The sequence below is a fragment of the Thalassophryne amazonica genome, chromosome 15 (genome assembly GCF_902500255.1).
Source record: "Thalassophryne amazonica chromosome 15, fThaAma1.1, whole genome shotgun sequence".
NCBI classification, from domain to species: domain Eukaryota; kingdom Metazoa; phylum Chordata; class Actinopteri; order Batrachoidiformes; family Batrachoididae; genus Thalassophryne; species Thalassophryne amazonica.
This window is the reverse complement of record NC_047117.1, coordinates 24,321,063-24,343,223: the sequence shown is the minus strand read 5'-3', so window position 1 is coordinate 24,343,223 and position 22,161 is coordinate 24,321,063. Positions and strand designations below refer to the sequence as shown.

At 40.8% G+C, this 22,161-nt stretch overlaps 1 protein-coding gene and 1 long non-coding RNA gene across 4 annotated transcripts in view; both read left to right on the top strand.

The window, feature by feature from the left end:
- gab1 (GRB2-associated binding protein 1) overlaps positions 1-22,161 on the top strand; it is a 152,620-nt gene that overhangs the window by 26,823 nt on the left and 103,636 nt on the right. The window lies entirely within an intron of this gene.
- On the top strand, positions 16,650-21,873 carry LOC117526969. The gene is made up of 3 exons (XR_004565400.1): positions 16,650-16,798; positions 18,001-18,009; positions 21,862-21,873. It is a non-coding gene; the product is annotated as an uncharacterized LOC117526969 (long non-coding RNA).

Genomic DNA, 22,161 nt, shown 5'->3' with positions numbered 1-22,161 from the left:
ATACCAGAATAGTCTGAAAACAACCACTTGAATGTTAATAGACAGGGAAACGTTACCAATCAACAATTATGATTGTGGCTTCTTGCATCAAAGGATTTATTTTCATCTTGTTTTGTACCATGCTCATTTTTGGTATGATATGGTGATATTTTAATTTTTTAAAGATATTTTATTGACAGTTTACATAATTGTAATTCTAAAAAATAATAAATGAATTATAAATGTAAATGATTGATTATAGTCTTTCATCAAACCTGAATATACAAATATTGTTTTCTAATTTTGTTGCTGCTGCTGTACCTTTTGTTGTTCTAAAGTAAATTGTTTGTTTTTAATTGAGAAAGCTGACTTTGGTGACTACTCTGAACAGCTTAGATTTAAGAGAGTCACTTTTTATCCCCGGCTGGCCAAAGGCTCAAAGGGGGATTTTGTCATGGCGAGTTCTGTCTGTGTTGTACAAGTCCTTGTTAGAGCCTGGTAATATGCATAGTATCATATCGTTTGAGTTGGGCCCATTTTACCAGAGTTATGGCCCTTGATTAACAAATCTAGACTCCGTCAGTTGCATGACTGGGTGCCTACATTCTGGAATCAACTGCTCTCACATTTTTAGTCGTAAACTTATGAAATTTGGTACAACTTCTTGTTATAGTTTGGTAATGTGAATATTGTAGTATTATACAAGATTGACACATTTTAGCAGTGTTATGGCCCTCGATTAACAAACTTAGACACTGCCAGTTTCATAACTTGGTGTCTGCATTCTGAAATAATCACATACCTTGAAATGTTATCAGAATGTAGCAAGTACTTGTAGCAAAGCAACATTTCCCAGTGGGGAATATTGTGCTCTGAGAGCAGTCTTGTTGGAATATTGTACTCTCTCGAAGACCATTTAAAATGTTACTTTGCCTGTTTTTTGTTTTTTTTTAATGAGGAAATATTTAAATGTTTGATGTTTTGATCTTAGTATATTCCACATTTTACTAGGCTTGTAGGGAAATTTTATTTATAGAGTCATTGCGATTCAGCCAGTTTGCACATGCCAAGACTTGATATTGTAAATATTAATTACCATATATCCATGTGTCAGAATGGCCAGGGCCTAACATCTGCTCACCCCCTTTTTTGAAGAAAGTTAAGTTAAAAGTCCATCCTAAATTAAATACATTTTCATTAAAATTGCCTCAACCCCCACCCCAAATTAAATAACTTTGTGACCCCAGCACATCGTAAAAAGCCAAAAACAATGAGTTTTCGTGACCCTTTTCCTCATCTCTTCTGCGCCTCACCTGCGAAGTTGTCATCAGTGTGCACTGGTAGTGGAATTGAAGTTCATGTTGAAATGTGCTCTTCTTTTGAAGAACTCTTGTCCAGTAAAATAGGAAGTGTTCCAGGGCAATGGCTAGCTTTGTGAAGGTTAAGATGGAATTCTGCTGTGATGGTTTTTCTGCTGCCGATGTGAGAAAGCAGCTTAACATTGTATTAGTTTTCAGCATGTACATAAATGTCTGACGGACTTGCCAGACCTCAGCTGATAAACACATTTAATGAATGAAAAAAGGATTTGTACAGGACAAAAACAGACACAGGTGACTTATGTGGGAATTATTTTTTATTTGTGGTGAAATCAGACACTTTATTGAAATGGGCATTCTGACAAACGTAACATTAGCTGTATTTGTGCATCGGCCCACCCCCTCTTCAGGCAGAATTTAACGTGGAACACTCTGGGCACGCCGAAGCGTGCATATGGTAATGTGTGTTCACGGGGTTGAGTTGGAATGGTAATTGAGAATGGGTTCTGATCTTCTCAGTCCATCAGAATTGTACGCTTCAGACATTGTCCATTTTTCTCTTAGATGGGCCATGGTGTTCTGACAATTTGGTTTGCAAAAAGTCATGTTATGACATCAGAGGTGATGTTATGATGCCAAACTCTGTATCAAGCAACGAGGAAAATGTTTGCATTAATGCTGAAAAGTTGTGTACACAGTAAAATCACCAGTGTTAAGTTAACACTGACAGTGTCTATATGGGTCCACACTGAGGAATATCTACACAAAGACTGTCAGTGTTATTTTTATACTGGTGATTTTGCTCTGTAAGATGTACATTTTTCCACACAGAATATCGATTATGAATCAATACAAGATTAGAACCGATAATCAGAATCAATAATGCCATCAGGATTTAACAAATTTGATTAAGGCAACTGATGAGTATGTATTTTAAGGACCGTCAGAGAATGTCATCCCTAAAGGATGAAAGAGTCTTTATTTGTACGTGAAACTGACAGACACTTTGATCCGTCTGCTGCACTGAGCGGTGATGCCAGAGAAATGGTCTCCCAGGCTGTTTTCAGGAAGGCACAGTGTTAAATGGTTGCAGTATCCAATGCTGTGATTGGTCAGAGTCGCAAACATTTGTTCTGCTTGCATTCTCGCAGCACCAGTCTGTGGGACCTTTTGTTTTTTTTTTCCACCATGTATGCTGGTATCTTTTTATGTGTGGGTAAACTGGTGACATGGAGAGCAACCTTTGTCATTCATTAGCTGGGTTTCCACTACAGATTTGCGTGAAAGTTGAGCAATATTTTCAGAATGTCAAGAAAACTGTGTAGCCAAATGATCCGATTCCGAGTCATCTGATTTTGAGTATCTGCTGATAGAATCCTGATCTGATAGTTTAAAAAAATTAAATGAACAATGAACAAATGCTAAATATATAATATTTTCATTTTAATCACCTTATTTTATTATTTATCACTTAAACAGTGCACTTCTCCTTGAGGTAGCTTGAACAGTCAAGTAATAATCTACCAGACTTAAAAATGTACAAATTTCCATGTTATTTATCTAAAAATAAAATGTCCAAGGTTCCTTATGTTAAACAAGAAATTATCTAATCTGAAATAACAGGTGGTTTTAATTTACAGATGAAAGGTTTCTAAAGAACCATTTATTGATTTATTTATTTTAATTACAAGTGTTCTAAACTTTTTTAACAGTAATCAGAAATTTTGAGGTAACAAACAATAACAAAAAACATTTCGTAGGGTCTTTCTTCAGAAAACTGCTCTATAAATGAGCAGTCCTGTGACACGTTTCTGTTTTGTAGAGATCAGTGGTTTCTGCCACTAGTCTTCCGTGTTTTGGCCCGATGCGTCATTTCTATTAGACAGCACGAAGCTACGTCACAGCTCAGAGCGTCGAAAGTTGGATTGGGTTGAACTTTGACCACGTCAACCTGCCGACAAGCGGCAATGCATGCTCCCGTCAGAACCATCGCGTCAAAAGCCGAGCTAAAGCGACGCTGCCGCCTCTAAAAAGCAACGCGTCTCATTGAAAATAATGGTTTTTAGACCGATTCTTGATGCCTCTGACGCTTCCGACGTGTGAAAGGCCCATTAATCTGTAATAATGACCTTGAAATAGTGCTGATCAAAATAATGAGGATAAAATCTATATCAGATTCCTGATTGGGATGCTACATCCGATTTCGATCAAGTCTGAAACCACGTAATCGGGCCCGATTTCCGATCACGTGATTGGATCATCCCTACTTTCCAGTAGTCATGGCAACAGATAGGTAAGTCTTGCAATTGCAATTTTTTTTTATTTTATTATAATTTTTTTAAAGAATCCATATTGCCATAATGTCATCTCTTATAAGGTTTAAGAAGCTCTCTGTCTTGCTCCGTTCATACATGTGCCATGTATTTTAGAATGTTGTGCCTTTCTGTAAGTCATGTGACCTATAATAGCAGAAAGTGTTTCAAATACAGTTTAGGAATTATGGCTTTTTCAGATTGTCTGAAAAACCACCTCATGGGTGCGTTAAACTATTTAGTCAGATACTGTATATATATGTGTGTGTGTGTGTGTGTGTGTGAAACATAATGCCAGGGAATTGAAAATGTGTTTAATGGAAGCGCGTGTGCATATGTACGAGGTCTATTAGAAAAGTATCCGACCTTATTATTCTTTTTCAAAAACCATATGGATTTGAATCACGTGTGATTGCGTCAGCCAAGCTTGAACCTTTGTGCGCATGCGTGAGTTTTTTCACACCTGTCGGTTGCGTCATTCGCCTGTGAGCAGGCTTTGAGTGAGGAGTGGTCCACCCCTCGTCGTTTTTTTTTTCATTGTTTAGGAATGGCTCAGACTGCCGCTTTGCTTGATCAAAATTTTTTCAGAAACTGTGAGGGACATCAAAGTGGACACCATTTGAGAAACTCAGATGGTTTTTGGTGAAAATTTTATGGGCTTCAAAGAGATTACAGAGTGTTACTGTCGCTTTAAGGACGGCCCAGAGCGACTGGTGGTGCGCCGCGCTCCGAAGCCGCCATCGACAGGCTGAGCGACCATTTCATTTCTAAACGGATGGCTGTATGGATCCGTGACCATCGTGTGCAATTTCTCTGTTTATCACAAGATTTGGACATCAACCATTTTCCGGCAGATTTCACTTTTAACAAGAGAATTTGTCATGGAAAGCCCAGCGGAGGCTTCGCGCGTCACGATGGATTCGCTACTGGAGCGAGACAAAACCACCTCTGTTTTGGTCTCACAGGACGGCTTTGATATGGCGTTCAGACAGCTGTCGGTGGTTTTTCCATTGAGTGATTATCTGAGAAATTGTGGATGTGCCTGACATGCCAGAACATGTCCTGTGAGGCTTCATCACGGCGTTGCTTTGTGCCATGCAGCACCGCCGCGACGCGCGGAATTCCTCCGCACTTCTGTCTCAATGTGCCGAAAAAGTGCTGATGTCCACGTCTTTTCACAATTCCTGTGCTAGCCAGATGACATCCCAGATAAAACACAGCGTCCAGTTTGGAAATGAACGGCACATTCCGCTGTTACAGGAGTTTTAGTCATGGAAAGAGGAGCGGAGTCTTCGCGCGTCGCGGCGGTGCTGCATGGCGCAAAGCAACGCAGTGATCAAGCCTCACAGGACATGTTCTGGCATGTCCAGGCACATCCACAATCCTCCGCTCGGCTTTCCACAACAAAATCTCTTGTTAAAAGTGAAATCTGCCAGAAAATAGTTGATGTCCAGCTCTTGTGATAACCAGAGAAATTGCACACGATGGTCACGGACCCATACAGCCATCCGTTTAGAAATGAAATGGTCGCTCAGCCTGTCGATGGCGGCTTCGGAGCGCGGCGCACCACCAATCGCTCTGGGCCGTCCTTAAAGCGACAGTAACACTCGTAATCTCTTTGAAGCCCATAAAATTTTCACCAAAAACTATCTGAATTTCTCGAATGGTGTCCACTTTGATGTTCCTCACAGTTTCTGAAAAAATTTTGATCAAGCAAAGCGGCAGTCTGAGCCATTCCTAAACAATGGAAAAAAACGACGAGAGGGGTGGACCACTCCTCACTCAAAGCCTGCTCACAGGCGAATGACGCAACCGACAGGCGTGAAAAAAACTCATGCATGCGCACGAAGGTTCAAGCTTGGCTGACGCAATCACACGTGATTCAAATCCATATGGTTTTTGAAAAAATAATGTCGGATACTTTTCTAATAGACCTCGTATAGCTTTGTATACATGTCTACTTCCTGAGAATCCTCAAGAAAAATAACATAAACCAGAGATTGCTTGTCTTTTTACTGCTCTGCCATGGAGAGCATCCTCCCATACTGCTTCTGTACATGGTTTTCCAGCTGCAAGGGGTCAAACAGAAAAGAGCTTCAGAGGGTTACCAAAATGGTAGAGATCATTCGGGAACCTTCATGGCTCTTACTGTCTCAGGAGAGCCAACACCAACCTAAAGGACTCATCCCACCCTGGCCACTCTCTGTTTGAGCTACTGCTATCAGGCAGATGGTACAGAGCCATTAAGGCAAGTACAAATAAATTGAAAACTGTTTCTACCCAACTGCTGTTAGAGCTTTGAATGCCACTGGACCCAAATAGCCAGGTCACATGCCACACTTGAGTGCAATATTTATTTTTTTATTTTATTTTATATGTTTTTGCAATATCCACAGTTTTGTATATACTTTTTTGTGTACCTGAGGCCAACATATGGTGATCAGGTTTGCTGTTTGAAATTGCAAGGTTTGAACAGTAATGGAAACCTGCCTTCTTAGATTACACTGTGGTTGTTTTCCCGGCTGCTCCCATTCATCCAGGAACAACCTAGTGCATCATCAGTCTTCATTTCAACCAGTTCTGCATGGAACCTGTATGGATGTCTATCCTCTTACTGTTTTTAATTTATTAATATTTAAATAGTCATAAATGCCGCTGCTCAGTATAAATTCATACATGCGCAACCTTTGCGTGACGTGCAACATGGCCATGCTGCTTACAGTACTCTTGGAATGCCTCTTGTCAATTGAATGGCTGTATTTACTTTTTTTTAATCTAGAGTTTCTTGGGGCATTATCCAGCATGCAGGTGCCTCTGTCCTGAGAACCCCAGTGGCTGGAGAAGGCCAAGGGGATGCCCACATTTCACCTGCCTGCAGCAGGATAGAAACTTATTTTCGAGAGGGTGGGTAGGACCAGTTCCATGTTTTGACCCAAGGTGGTTTGTTAATGTGGTGGATGCTGCAGTGCATAGCACCATTACATGCTCCCAGTACTGATGTGACCTGATAATTTAATCATTTGTTTGGCAGGTGTTAAGATGCTGTATTTTGAATTAAAATAAATGCACCCTTTAGTATCATACACTGACTGATGTGTCTTGAGTAAGTCATTGTTTTGAAGAAGGAATGGATTCATCACAGAGCTATGCATGGCATTTCTTTTATCTTTTATGAAGGAATGCTGTGGTTAGGGGGGGCGGTGCTGGTGCATTGTACTTCAATTAAGATGTCAGGATAGTTTATTGGATTGGAATCTACGTAGCCCCTTTCCAGCAGTAAATAGACAAACCGGCCAAAACATTATTTTTTCTCATGTATGCTTCAGATGGCTATAAATCTTAACATGCACATAATTAAATGTTTAGTGTGACAGCGTGAGACAAAAATTCAAGAAGTGCAAGTGGTTGTAGCACAGTCGACAAACATGCAGGCACACACCCACAGCTAAACAGAGAAAAAATTAAATAAATACCAACGTTTGTTGAGGGCTGTTTCCATAGTATTAGAGTTGGAAAAAGTCATATTGGTTGCCTGGAATTGATGGCTAAAAATAAATGTGTATGAGGGATTCCACACATTCCTTTTAACATGTGAATCACCTCATGCAGCCTTCAAGCTCTGAGGTATGCATGTGCACCACACACATTCCCTTTCAACTGAAAGTGAAGTGGTATCATCTGAATGCGACAGCAGCGTGTAGTGGTGTGTGCCAGTTTCAGGGGATGAGTTTAAAAATTGGGGGTGTGTCTGTGTCTGCTGAGTAACAGGCCCAGGCATGCTCAGCACTTCACCTTGTCGAACAGGACACCAAACGTGGTTAAAGCAGGCATGATTTATGAGCGGCAGCAAGTACCAACTAGCACACTGAAATGCATATGGTTCAGGTCCTCGCTGCTTACTGATTCGATATCTGTTGCTTTTCTCGTCAATAGTCAATATCTCAGCGTCACTGACTGGACATATGAGAAGCCTAAATGCTTCTGTTAACTGGTTTTGTTTCATGTTTTGCAGAGTAACTGATCACTTTAAGTGCAACATGACGTATAACACAGAAGAGAGTACAGTGCATCTGGAAAGAATTCACAGCATTTCACTTTTTCTGTAATTTGTTACAGCCTTATTTCACAATGGATGACATTAATTTTTTCCCCTCAAACTTTTACATACAGTACCCCATAATAACAATGTGAAAAATGTTTTTGAGATATTTCCAAATTTATTAAAAATTAAGATATCACATGTACATAAGTATTCACAGCCTTTGCCATGAAGCTGACAGTTGAGCTCAGGTATCCCCTGTTTCCACTAATCATTTTTGAGATGTTTCTACAGCTTAATTGGAGTCCACCTGGGGTAAATTCCCTTGATTGGATATGATTTGGAAAGGGACACACCTGTCTACTCTGGGAAAGGGTACAGAAACATTACTGATGCTTTGAAGGTCCCAGTGAGCACAGTGGGCTCTATCTTCTGTAAATGGAAGAAGTTCAGATCCACTAGGACTCTTCCTAGAGCTAGCTGCCCAGCTAAACTGAGCGATAGAGTGGAAAGGGCCTTAGTGAGGGAGTTGCCCAAAAACCTGATGGTCACTCTGTCAGAGCTCCAGCATTCCTCTGTGGAAAGAGGGGAACGTTTCAGAAGGACAACTATCTCTGCAGCAATCTACCACTCAGGTCTGCATGGTAGAGTAGCCAGACGGAAGCCATTTGCCAGAAGGCACCTGAAAGATTCTGGCCATGAGAAACAAAATTCTCTGGTCTGAGACAAAGATTTAACTCTTTGGCGTGAATGCCAGGCATCATGTTTGGAGGAAACCAGGCACCATCCCTACAGTCAAGCATGGTGGTGAAAGCATTGCTCTGTACGCACCACTCTGCATTTAATCATTAGTGATCGATCTCTGCTCCCCTCCACAGCATGTCTTTTTCCTGGTTCTCTCCCTCAGCCCCAACCAGTCCCAGCAGAAGACTGCCCCTCCCTGAGCCTGGTTCTGCTGGAGGTTTCTTCCTGTTAAAAGGGAGTTTTTCCTTCCCACTGTAGCCAAGTGCTTGCTCACAGGGGGTCGTTTTGACCGTTGGGGTTTTACATAATTATTGTATGGCCTTGCCTTACAATATAAAGCGCCTTGGGGCAACTGTTTGTTGTGATTTGGCGCTATATAAAAAAAAAATTGATTGATTGATTGATTGATCATGCTGTGGGGATGTTTTTCAGCAGCAGGAACTGGGAGACTAGCCAGGATTGAGGGAAAGATGAATGCAGCAATGTAAACAGACATCCTGGATGAAACCTGCTCCAGAGTGCTTTTGACCTCAGACTGGAGCAACGGTTTATCTTTCAGCAGGACAATGACCCTAAGCACACAGCCAAGACATCAAAGCAGTGGCTCCACCCTGATGTAGCTGCAAAGAAGAATGGGTGCACCAAGCTTGTGGCATCATATTCAGCAAGACTTGAGGCTGTAATTTCTGTGAAAGGTGCATCAACAAAGTATTGAGCAAAGTGTGTCTGCCGACCGCACCGGTGGATTAGTGGCTGGCACTGGTGCCTTATAGCAAGATGGTCGTGGGATCGCTTCCTCCTCTTTTTGTGTGGCGTTTGCATTTTCTCCCCATGTCTGCGTGGGTTTCCTCTGGGCACTCCGGTTTCCTTCCACAATCGAAACATATTTAGGGTCTGCTCCTATTTCTGCCCCTGACCAAGGCAGCATCTCTACATCTGGATTTGGCCTCCGGGCGCCGGACTGTGGCTGGCCACTGCTCCTAGTGGTTGGATTGTGTCTTACTGTAATTAGGATGGGTTAAATGCAGAGGACAAATATCGTGTTTATATATATATATATAATTGACAATAAAGGCTCTATTCTATGTGATTTCTTTATTTTTATTTTCAATAAATTTACACATTTTTTTTTTTCGTGTCATTATGGGGTGTTGTGAGTAGAATTTCAAGGCAAAAATAAATATACTCCGTTTTGTAATAAGGCTAACAAAACAGAAAAGTGAAGGGCTATGAATACTTTCCGGATGTACTGTGTCAGAGTCCATTTCCTTATCACTGCATCTCAAGCCATTTCCTAGTGTGAGGACTGTAAGAGAAACTAATTGGATAAGGTCTAAAGCAACCTCTCACTGGCTGCTAAATGGGATTTAGTCTAATTTTTATTGGTTTGATTGGATTAGACTCTTGCCGCTCACTGCATGGATCAAGATTGGGCTGAGATATACAGTGTAGAACAACAGTAATAACACAATTGATTATCCAGATTTTTGAAGTTTATTCAGTTTTATGCATTCCACAACTGAAGAACAAACCCACAGTTTTTACTTGAAATGTAAGCTCGACATATGTTCATCTTTTGTAGGAAACATTTAAAGCATAGCCTTATTTGGGGAAAAGCACAGATGTTTTTTAGGCCTGACTATGGAGATAACTGGGCCCCCTGCAGGAAGTAGTGAGAACAACCTGTGCACAACCTCCTGTTGTGTCAAACCCTCTACATCATTGAAATGCTACATTCGAAAATCCCTCCATGGTTCTTCTTTTTACCGATGTAGATGAATCCATTAGTATTGATCCGAGTACATGAAGTGGGTTGAATTGGCAGAGTGATGTGTAGTTGGGTTGCAGGTTGTCGAATAAGAGGTGATATTTTGGTTCTGCCCACCTATCTTGGGATGGCGTGTTTTGTAGTTGGGGGCGGGTTTGTGTGGCAGTTGTTGCCAGAGGACGTGGTGTGTTATTTTCAGTCCATTGTGTCTACTTCCTGTAGGTCAGGGGTTATTGGAGCAGGGTGTTGTAGACTTGATGGGAGGGAAGTCAGCAGGATCGGCAGGAAAGTGGAGAGAGTCGAAAACAGCGGCTGGTCAGAAGCTCGCTCACCTTGTTTTTACTTGATCTGCGCCAGGTTTGGATTCTTGAGAACCAGGTAAACAACCTTTTAGCTGTCACACTCTATTTTAAATCATTTGAAGGCTATCCTTGTGGTGACTTTAATTTCTGTACAGTGTGGATAATAGCGCACTAAAAACATGGATGCTTGGGGATTCTTGTACCACATGAAAACGGTATTGGTGGTGTTTTGGGTATCGTGCGTGTTGGTAGTGTTGAGTTGCTGCACTTTGGTTCAGTGTAAATGAAGCAAACAGTTGTGCAAAAAATACAATGGCTTTTACAGCAAATGGTTGAAGGGCTCCTGCGTTTTGTGTATTTCATTTTAAAGTTGCTTAAAGTCACAAAGTGTGAGTGCTTGCATCACAGAAATTGTTTTCACAAATGTTTCTTTGTGATGTTCATGCCAGTTATAATCTGGCAGCCTGCATAAGTAAGATTTAAATGAATTAAATGCAACAAAATTCAAAACAGACCTGTGTGAAATCTATGCCACTCACTCATGCCATGCTGGGAGAGGAAGCTTTTTTTAATGTTGGCAATATTGCTCTTCAGTAACAAATCATTTGGCCGCAGCAACGTGAAGAGTGAACAAAGTTCATTCTGCAAGAATAATCAGTCTATCTTCTCGCCAAGGTTTTCTTTTGTTTGAAGTGCCAGTTTGCTTTCATGTAGGCAGTTGTCTCAATCCTGAGCTTGTGCCATTAAATTTGACTTTATTGGAGTCTAAGTGAGGCTGCTGTTATCCCACGATCACACAGTCACAAACTCTGAGGCAGCCATCCCAGGATATTACCTTCTTCGTAAGGATGGGGATCATTTAGCGGGGTGGTGTCTGTCCTGTTGGTGTGGATATTACATGTAATCCATGCCCTGATCTTTCTGATGATTTTGAGGTGTTATGGACTAAACTCTAATGATGAAGGTATTCCTGGTTGTGGTTGGATTTTTATAATGGGCTGGAACATTCATATCTTAATCTGTCACAGATTGCATGCTTTGTACTTGGTGATTTATTTATTTTTAGTACAGATTTCAACACTGAAAAAGGTAATCATTCAGAGATCGGTGTAATTTTATGTCTGTGTGCAAGTTTCACCAACTAATATTAACTAATATATAACTATTAACTATTCCTCTTCAACCAGTGTTGATTTGTGGTCTCTGTTTTGATTGGTCTCTGTTTTATCTAAAATTGGCAACAGTGGTGTTCTCAATATTGGAGTGACTCACTCCTTGGTGACATTTTGTACTTGTAAAATTAAAAGGTCTTCCACCAAACCTCACAATGTTACTTTGCATTCACTTAAGACTTGTTCCAAAAATTCTTTTGAATCGCTTTGTTATATTAAGTGGCATTAGGTCATCTCAAGTACTAATGTAGAAGAAGCATGAGTAAGACAAAATTACAAAATTGATCCCCTCAAGACAATCCAAATGAAATGGGACACTGAGGTCTGGTTGACTGGAGCGATATCCCACCTTATTAAATGGAGAACGGATTCTCTCAAGGAGTTGAAGATGACAAAAAATTCAGAGTGGAATCACAAGTATTTTCGTTATAGGAACTCCATTCAGTCTAAGAAGGTTGACGCCAAGTCATGCTTCTTTATAAATAAGCTTGAGCAGACTAAAAATCAGCCTAAAAAACACTTGGGCAAACCTTAAAAGCCCTCAGGTTGGTTTCAAAAACTAAAGCCAGTAATGCCAATATCAAACTTAACACTGATCACGAGATCTGTTTAAACAAGCCTAAGGTCGCTGAAAACTTTAAACAATATTTCTCCTCCATTTCCACTTTATTTCCCAAAAACTTTCCCACTGGCTCTTGCAAGCTTGGCTCTAAACAGGTTAAAGATTTTAATAAACACCTTAAAGCTAGAGTAAGTAACTCTGTTCCGAAACACTTTTTGTTATATTGGGCGAAATGGTCCGTCTATCCCAGTGGTGTCCAAACTATTCCAGAAAGGTCTGAGAGGGTGCAAGTTTTCTTTGCAGCCACTGACTCCAGTAGGTGATTTCACTGATGAACTCATCCCACCTGCTCAAATTGATGTTAATCAGTGAAATCACCTGCTGAAGTCAGTGGCTGAAAAGAAAACCTGCACCCTCTCTGCCCTTTCTGGAATAGTTTGGACACCACTGGTCTATCCTAACAGTCGTCAATACATTATGTATTCAGATAAAGGAACGAAAAAAATCAGACATCTATAGCAGCTGTAGGATCAATAAAACTCAGACCAACATAAGCCCCGCGGCCTTCTCTCAAAAAAACCAATCGGATGCTCTCATGTCTAGTTCTTCCTGCTGGTGTCACCAGGCTCAACGCCCCCCCTCTGTCCCTCCCTCCTCTGCGCGTGCACACTCATCTCGTTTCACCGAAGAAGTTCGGTACGACAGAGGGAATACAGCCGAAACTACCACTTCCACCGGATTGTGCCATGTCAGATTAATCATTTTCTCTGCAAATTGGCTGAAAATGGCTGTAATCACTTCCTGAATACACAGAACCACTCCAGCTTCTGCCATTTGCGCACGCACCTAACAAGCTGCAGAAACCATTTTGAGCCATCTAAAAAGGTAATTATTTGTCATGTTTACATGTCATGGCTTGGTAAAACAGTTGCGTGTTCTTTCCTTCTTGGCTGCAGCTGTTAGTGTGTTTATAACAGATTTAACTTATTGTTACAATGTTCAGACAAGCTGCGCTCTGACGCGATCCGCTGACGTCACCACTTGCTCTGTTCAATTCTTTGCTCCACTTGAAGAGCTGACATGTTCAAAAAATCTTTCACGCATGAATGTCTATGTGCTATGTGATGCGAATGCCTACACGATGTACAGCTTGTGGCAACATTTGATCTCTGATTGTATTTACTTTATTCAGGAAGTAGTTGTTAAAATAATTTGCGGTGATAAATGCACTGTTCTGTTCAACAAATAATGGTATATTACCCATTTTACTTCTACCCATAACCTCATTAACTGTCCTCCAGTTTTTTTTTTTTAACTACCATTTCCAGTTTTACACTCCTCAAATTTGGATTGATAAGTTTTTCTTTGTCTATTCAACTTTGTTATATTGTTTCTTAATGATCTGCAAGCTTGCCATCTGTCATATTACCAAAAGTAATAGCAAACATCTTCAGTAGGTCTCTTTCTTTTATCAGATTTTTCACTATCCACCTGCATATCTTTGGAAGTGAGAGGAAGCCAGAACACACAAAAGGAAACCCACACAGGGAGAACATGCAAACGCCACACAAAGGACCACGTGGGAAGCGATAATTGTTTATTTATCTTGAATTTGTTTTTAATTACTAATTTTTACTTATGGACCACAATGGAAATAAGTGTTTCCACTTTCTAGTGTTATCCATGCATATTTTTTTTTTAAATGTGTGTGTATATACACCTTGGTATGTGCATTAAATTTTACTAAATCAATTCAGTCAATCACACACCTCACACAGTGCTTTAGGGCTTACAGTCATTTCTCTACCCTCTGAAGTACATAGACACAGATAAGTTACATTAGCTATATTTGTAGCAATAATTGAGGAGGTTTGTTACACTGTACAGGGGTTTTTCTAGGAAAATTTAGCAAGGGGGCAACACCAGATGTGAGGGAGTGGAGTGACTGAACTGGGGAGATGGTGCTGAGCTTTTGGACATTTATAGTCAAAAATGGGGCTTTCTGAGGCTTCTTGAAGGACCAGTATAGTAACTCAGTAAGGGCAAGTAACTCAAATAGGCAAGTTATCACAGACACAGAACTCTTAACACGCATGTTTCGCAATTAAAATGGCGTGGCGAATGAACAAGTCAGATCGGAACAACAACAGAGCATGGGGGCTATGTGAAATAGGACATGTTTACACATTCTTACTGTCATTTTGCCATGTTTTTAGTATTTTGGGAAAATATGTTATGAAAGGGCTTGGTCTTTCCTGGCATCAATGTATTTACAGAAGAATTGATTGCTGAGGGGAAGGCTGCATGCTAGGAATAAAGCTTTAAAAAAATCTGCATTTTGATAAGGGGGGCACCACTCGCCTACTTCCTGGTTTAGAAAAACCCCTGCTGTATATTACCATATAACACAATGTTCAGTGACTGACTTCTTGCATGAATATATGAGGTCTGTGAGAAAAGTATCGGACCTTTTTATTTTTTCAAAAACTATATGGATTTGAATCACGTGTGATTACATCAGACAAGCTTGAACCCTCGTGGGCATGTGAGAGTTTTTTCACGCCTGTTGGTTACGTCATTCGCCTGTGGGCAGGCTTTGAGTGAGGAGTGGTCCACCCCCCTCGTCGGAATTCCTTTGTCTGACTTCTTCCTGAGAGACTGGCGCTTTGCTTGATCAAAATTTTTTCAGAACCTGTGAGGCAGATCGAAGTGGACATCAATCAATCAATTCAGTCAATTTTATTTATATAGCGCCAAATCACAACAAACAGTTGCCCCAAGGTGCTTTATATTGTAAGGCAAGGCCATACAATAATTACGTAAAAACCCCAACAGTCAAAACGACCCCCTGTGAGTAAGCACTTGGCGACAGTGGGAAGGAAAAACTCCCTTTTAACAGGAAGAAACCTCCAGCAAAACCAGGCTCAGGGAGGGGCAGTCTTCTGCTGGGACTGGTTGGGGCTGAGGGAGAGAACCAGGAAAAAGACATGCTGTGGAGGGGAGCAGAGATCAATCACTAATGATTAAATGCAGAGTGGTGCATACAGAGCAAAAAGAGAAACACTCAGTGCATCATGGGAACCCCCCCCAGCAGTCTAAGTCTATAGCAGCATAACTAAGGGATGGTTCAGGGTCACCTGATCCAGCCCTAACTATAAGCTTTAGCAAAAAGGAAAGTTTTAAGCCTAATCTTAAAAGTAGAGAGGGTGTCCTGTCTCCTGATCTGAATTGGGAGCTGGTTCCACAGGAGAGGAGCCTGAAAGCTGAAGGCTCTGCCTCCCATTCTACTCTTACAAACCCTAGGAACTACAAGTAAGCCTGCAGTCTGAGAGCGAAGCGCTCTATTGGGGTGATATGGTACTATGAGGTCCCTAAGATAAGATGGGACCTGATTATTCAAAACCTTATAAGTAAGAAGAAGAATTTTAAATTCTATTCTAGAATTAACAGGAAGCCAATGAAGAGAGGCCAATATGGGTGAGATACGCTCTCTCCTTCTAGTCCCCGTTAGTACTCTAGCTGCAGCATTTTGAATTAACTGAAGGCTTTTTAGGGAACTTTTAGGACAACCTGATAATAATGAATTACAATAGTCCAGCCTAGAGGAAATAAATGCATGAATTAGTTTTTCAGCATCACTCTGAGACAAGACCTTCTAATTTTAGAGATATTGCGTAATGCAAAAAAGCAGTCCTACATATTTGTTTAATATGCGCTTTGAATGACACATCCTGATCAAAAATGACTCCAAGATTTCTCACAGTATTACTAGAGGTCAGGGTAATGCCACCCAGAGTAAGGATCTGGTTAGACACCATGTTTCTAAGATTTGTGGGGCCAAGTACAATAACTTCAGTTTTATCTGAGTTTAAAAGCAGGAAATTAGAGGTCATCCATGTCTTTATGTCTGTAAGACAATCCTGCAGTTTAGCTAATTGGTGTGTGTCCTCTGGCTTCATGGATAGATAAAGCTGGGTATCATCTGCGTAACAATGAAAATTTAATCAATGCCGTCTAATAATACTGCCTAAGGGAAGCATGTATAAAGTGAATAAAATTGGTCCTAGCACAGAACCTTGTGGAACTCCATAATTAACCTTAGTCTGTGAAGAAGATTCCCCATTTACATGAACAAATTGTAATCTATTAGATAAATATGATTCAAACCACTGCAGTGCCTTTAATACCTATGGCATTCGAGAAATTCAGCTGGTTTTCGGTGAAAATTTTAACGGCTGATGAAAGATTATGGAGTGTTACTGTCGCTTTAAGGACTTCCCACAGAGCGGGATGTTGCGCAGCGCTCTGAGGCGCCGTCGTCAGCCTGTTTGGAGCTCAAAACCTCCAAATTTAAGCCTCTGTTGACCCAGGACATGGTGAGAGAACAAAGAAGTTTGTTAAGGAGATTTTGTAATGAAAGATGTGCGGACGGATTGGCGCGTCGCCACAGGAAAAACACCTCCGTTGGAAGCCTTAAGGACAAGTTGGAACATGTCCAGTTGTTAAATAATTTCTCAGATACTCACTCTACCTGAAAGCATCAAAAACTGCCTGATTTTACAATGGTTATCAACACGGAGGTGTTTTTCCTGTGGCGGCACGTCGCGCCGGCTGCTGCCAATGCGCCAATCCGTCCGCACGTCTTTCATTACAAAATCTCCTTTAACAGTGGAATGTCCGGATAAACTGCTGATCCCGAGCTCTTCTGAAACTTCTCTGTTCTCTCACGACATCCTGGGTCAACAGAGGCTTAAATTTGAGGTTTTCAGCTCGAAACAGGCTGACGACGGCGCCTCGGAGCGCTGCGCGACGTCCCGCTCCGTGGGAAGTCCTTAAAGTGACACGAACACTCCATAATCTCTCATCAGCCGTTAAAATTTTCACCGAAAACCAGCTGAATTTCTCGAATGGTGTCCACGTCGATCTGCCTCACAGGTTCTGAAAAAACTTTGATCAAGCAAAGCGCCAGTCTCTCAGGAAGAAGTCAGACAAAGGAATTCCGACGAGGGGGGTGGACCACTCCTCACTCAAAGCCTGTCCACAGGCGAATGACGTAACCGACAGGCGTGAAAAAACTCACGTGTGTGCACGAGGGTTCAAGGTTGGCTGATGTAATCGCACGTGATTCAAATCCATATAGTTTTTGGAAAAAATAAAAAGGTACGTTATTTTTCTCGCAGACCTCCTAAAAGTTTCTGATTGATCGAAACTTATGTTTTATTTAGAATTTTCAGTACACAGTACAGCTGCATGATATATCCTTTGAGCATAGCCCTCATTATATGCGCTTGTGCAGTCTTTGCATCACAGGATGCGTGTTGCCGAGCAAGACGGTTTAAGTCAAGTACACCATCCTACAGTGTCTTTGTTACTTGATTTATAAAACAGAAAACCTATTGTATATTAGTGTGAGAAGATGACCATGCAGAAGGCTGTTGAATACGTCATTTACTCCCGTTTAAAGTTTTTTGCATAAACTGAGGTTTTTTTATACTAAGCAACATGGAGATACTGCATGTTAAGTGCAAGTTGTCACAAACTCCCGGTGCTTGTCTATGCCCACCACTATTAAATTTTCCTGGGAACATGACCTACTCATCCCACAAAAGCAACCTGAAAAGTACAGTATTTTATTGGATTGTCTGTTAACTGGATGCTCTGATTTGATGTATGTTCCTCCAGTCAGTGGCGTTTGTGTTGAGGGGTTTTACTGTGACATGTCATAACGCAAGGCATACATTTCCTTTGTATTGTATTTGACTACGAACAAGCTGTGTTCCATGGTGAACTGTGCTATATAAAGAAAGGATTTGTGGTTTCATTCTCCATTCTACACCACAGACAAAAGTTCCTTGTTTTCATTGTTCATTAAAGATGTACAGCCTTTGGATTTTTTTTTTTAAGTTTAAATCATAAAAGGATTTTTTGTTTTTGAGAGCACTACACTTTTATTCCTTAGCATTTATATAAGATATTTGTAATATGATATTTCCAATATGATCAAAATTTTTGCTGTCTGGAAACAATTTAGAATTTTGATCCTCGAAGGGTAGAAATTCAAACGAGCAGACGGAATGCCCTACATTTGGGAACAACGACGTAGATCACAAGGGGGCTTCCCCCTATCTGTATGAGGATGCTGGGAAGGACACAGCAACAGCCAATCAGAGTAAAGAAAGGCAGCCTGACATCAGCTGGCTGCTTGCTTGAACAAAATAAACTGATGGAGGAAAAACTCTCTGAAACAAGCTTATTTCTGTGTAAATTTAATGTTTCTCATGTATCTTGTAAACCTTATCTAGAAATAAACACTCCTAAGTCTTTTTGATACCAGAGAACACCTCTAAAGTGATTTACAAGACTGATATTGGTGCACACGTCCCAAAGCTCAATCATGCGCTCCCGCGCTTCCTCTTGTAGTCTGTCTGCACGATGAAGGAAAAGACGATATTCACCATGGAATTCCCCCCAGTTAAATACTGTGTGTAATGAGGTGTAATTTTGCAACATGCTTCAAAATTAATCCTACGGAGAAACAAATTTTTATTTTATTTTATTTTTTTTTTCAGATTTGTGAAATTTGAAAGGCCATACAGCTTTAAGTTCTTTAAAAAAAAAAAAAATTGAAAGTCTTTTTTTTTTTTTTTGGTTTGTTTTTTTGCTGATCTGAAAATCATCCAAACTGTGTCTTAAAAAAACAATATCTGATCTGATCCACAGGTTTTGTGATCCGTTACCCCTTGTACGTACATAGTATACATAGCCCGGCTGATCTTTCTTAGCCGATAATATTGTTCAATATAAGCCTTTCACAAATACATTGGTATTGCCATTATTTTTTTCTGATTTGGAAACTTATTTTGCAGAATAAACAATGTAGGGGAAAAAAAAACAATTTGGCTGTTGGATTGGTGTCATTCTGTAATTTCTCCAGTAGAGGGCATGCCTAAAATAGACAGTCTAAAGCAGACAGTCAACTTCGATATCTAGTGTCTTTTTTTTTTTTTTTTTCTTGGTTTATTTTTGGTATTATCTATGGTTTATTTATGCCCATAGATCATAAGTTGTAAGTTGTCATGCCAGATTCTAAAGTTAGAACCTGCCAGACTCCCAAACATGACAGCAGTAACAAAAGAAGGCAAAACAGGAAATCTTTTTACTCGTGTGTGTCGAGAACAGATGACCAGGAAGATGGAAATGCTAACAAAGTGGAAACTTCCACAGATGGATGTTTTTTTGGTGTGTGTGTGGGTTTTCTTGCACAAAGACAGTTTCCTGAAAAACATGGGAAGAGCTGGTTTGGCTGAGTTATAATGAAAACCTTAATACTTGTGAATGCTCAGGGTCTTACGATGTAGAACTGCTGTCACTTCTGAGCTGCCTCTGACATACATGATGTGAGCATGTGTTAATATTTAAACCTGTTCCATCTCAGTTAATGCTTCACTGTGAGAGCAATTTAAGTGTGAAGCCGTCCTGTGTGAAAGCTCTGCTGTGGGGCCCATGATAGGACTGAACGGGGATTTCATTGCTTAAGCTTGTTGACATGAAAAATCTGACAGCCAGAAAATGAAAGTTAGTCCCATTTTCTAAAACTGGTCTCGTCAAACTCAACAGTGCAGAACAACTACTTATCTGTCCTTGTCCTCATGCTTGCATTGGCTGTGCCTTTTCTACCCCCCAGCCTAATCTCTCTTTTTCGCTCTCTCTCTGTTCGAGGACACTCTTATGAATGATAGAGAATGATTACTTGACTTAGAGTTTTTGTCTCCGCCCAACATGAAACAGTTAATGCAGCAACATCGTTACTTGCTCACTTGCTTTGCCAAGTCATTGGAGTAACGGTGGTGCAATACTGTTGGACTCGAAGGAATTTTGCAGTTAGTTGATGGGAACTTCTTTCCAACAAAGTGTCAGAGTGTAGTGCCTGCTTTTAAAAACTAGGGTAAGCACATTTTTCCTGGTTTCATGGGGTAAAAACTAGTTGCAAGTGAAACCGTGAGGAGATAAATAATTTTTCTGGAGTCACACCAGCAACAAGGTGATTGTGGTTTCTGTTCAGCTGTTCTGTTTCATATTATGACGTGAAACAATTTCAGCGATTATGGTGCTGTCTGATTTTTTTTTTTTTTTTTTTTTTAGTCATCTGTCAACGTCCATACACGAACACCACCTTCTTGTTCTTCAGAAGGTGTTGGTCTTTGGTGTGCACCATTTGGAGAGATGTCAGTATGGCTACAAATATCTGCATTCTTTGGACAGTTATGTTTTTTTTTTGTTTTTTTTTTTAAGAGCTGGGTTCAGATGGTGCTTGGCTGGGTGAGAATTTCACAGCTGCACATGAAAGCAAAGAGTGTGGGATAGTAAATTGAGGGTGGGAGAGATCAAGAGAGAGAGAGATGGTGTACTGTCTGATGGAAGAGGGAGTGAATTTGTTCCAGTTACAGACACACTTATGGATCAGTACACTGTAACGGCATGCATGTGGGCTACGAGTGTCACAGGCATGGAAATGTGATGTGTAATTGAAGTATCTTGCAGTGTCAGACGCTGTTCAGGTAAACAGGCATTTGTTGTTTTTTGCTTTGCTTTTTGGGTACAATGTTGACAGGATTTCCCAACACTTAATGAATCAGTCTTTGCAAAATATGCAAAAAAGAAAAGGGTAGGTTTGGCGCAGTATTTAAAATGTTGGGTTGGTGCTGCACTAAAAGGTGAAGAAGCCAAAACATTTGAACTATTTCTGCAGTTGCAGAAACAGGCATTGCACCAGTAAGATGATTTTTAACAGCAACCAAAAAGGGGGGTTGGGGGGATTCTGGTCTACAGTATAATTATACAGCATTTTGTTCTTAAATCAGCACTTTATTTAAATTGTTTTGAAAGATTGTGAAATGGGATGTTTTAGGTCTTGACAGAACTGCAGTTTAGTGAGTACTGTAATAGTCAGAACTGTATGTGAACAGAGGTATTTTTACTGCAGATACATAGGATGCCCTCACGTGCATCCAGGCCTTTACATTTACAAGCAGATGCCAGTTTATTTCTAGCAAAGCAGGAATGCACACTTGTTCCCTTGACAGGACAGTATATACTTAGCTGCATAAAACAACTGCTGTTTTCTTGGTATGGCGCCAACTTGTATGGCCTTGCCGTTTGCACAGAAGAGGTGCTGCATTGAATTCTTGCTCTTGTGCCTGTACTGAGTCCTTGATTTACAGGCTGGAAAACTGCTGAACCCCGTAGTAATCCAGTATTATTAGTAACAATACGAGGGCTGTCAATAAAATACAGGTCCTTTTTATTTTTTTTCAAAAACTATATGGATTTCATTCATATGTTTTTACGTCAGACATGCTTGAACCCTCGTGCGCATGCGTGAGTTTTTCCACGCCTGTCGGTGACGTCATTCGCCTGTGAGCACTCCCTTTTGGGGAGGAGTCGTCCAGCCCTCGTCGGAATTCCTTTGCTGAGAAGTTGCTGAGAGACTGGCGCCTTTGTTTGATCAAAATCTTTTCTAAACCTGTGAGACACATCGAAGTGGACACGGTCGAAAAATTAAGCTGGTTTTCAGTGAAAATTTTAACGGCTGATGAGAGATTTTGAGGTGATACTGTCACTTTAAGGACTTCCCACGGTGCGAGACGTCGCGCAGCGCTCTCAGGCGCCGTCGTCAGCCTGTTTCAAGCTGAAAACCTCCACATTTCAGGCTCTATTGATCCAGGACATCGTGAGAGAACAGAAGTTTCAGAAGAAGTCGGTTTCAGCATTTTATCCGGATATTCCACTGTTAAAGGAGATTTTTTTAATGAAAGACGTGCGGACAGGTCCGCGCGTCGGGACGCAGCCGGCGCGGAAAAACACCTCCGTGTTGATAACCATTTGTAAAATCCAGGCTGCTTTTGATGGCTTTCAGTGGAGTGAGTATATGAGAAATTGTTTAACAGCTGGACATGTTCCAACT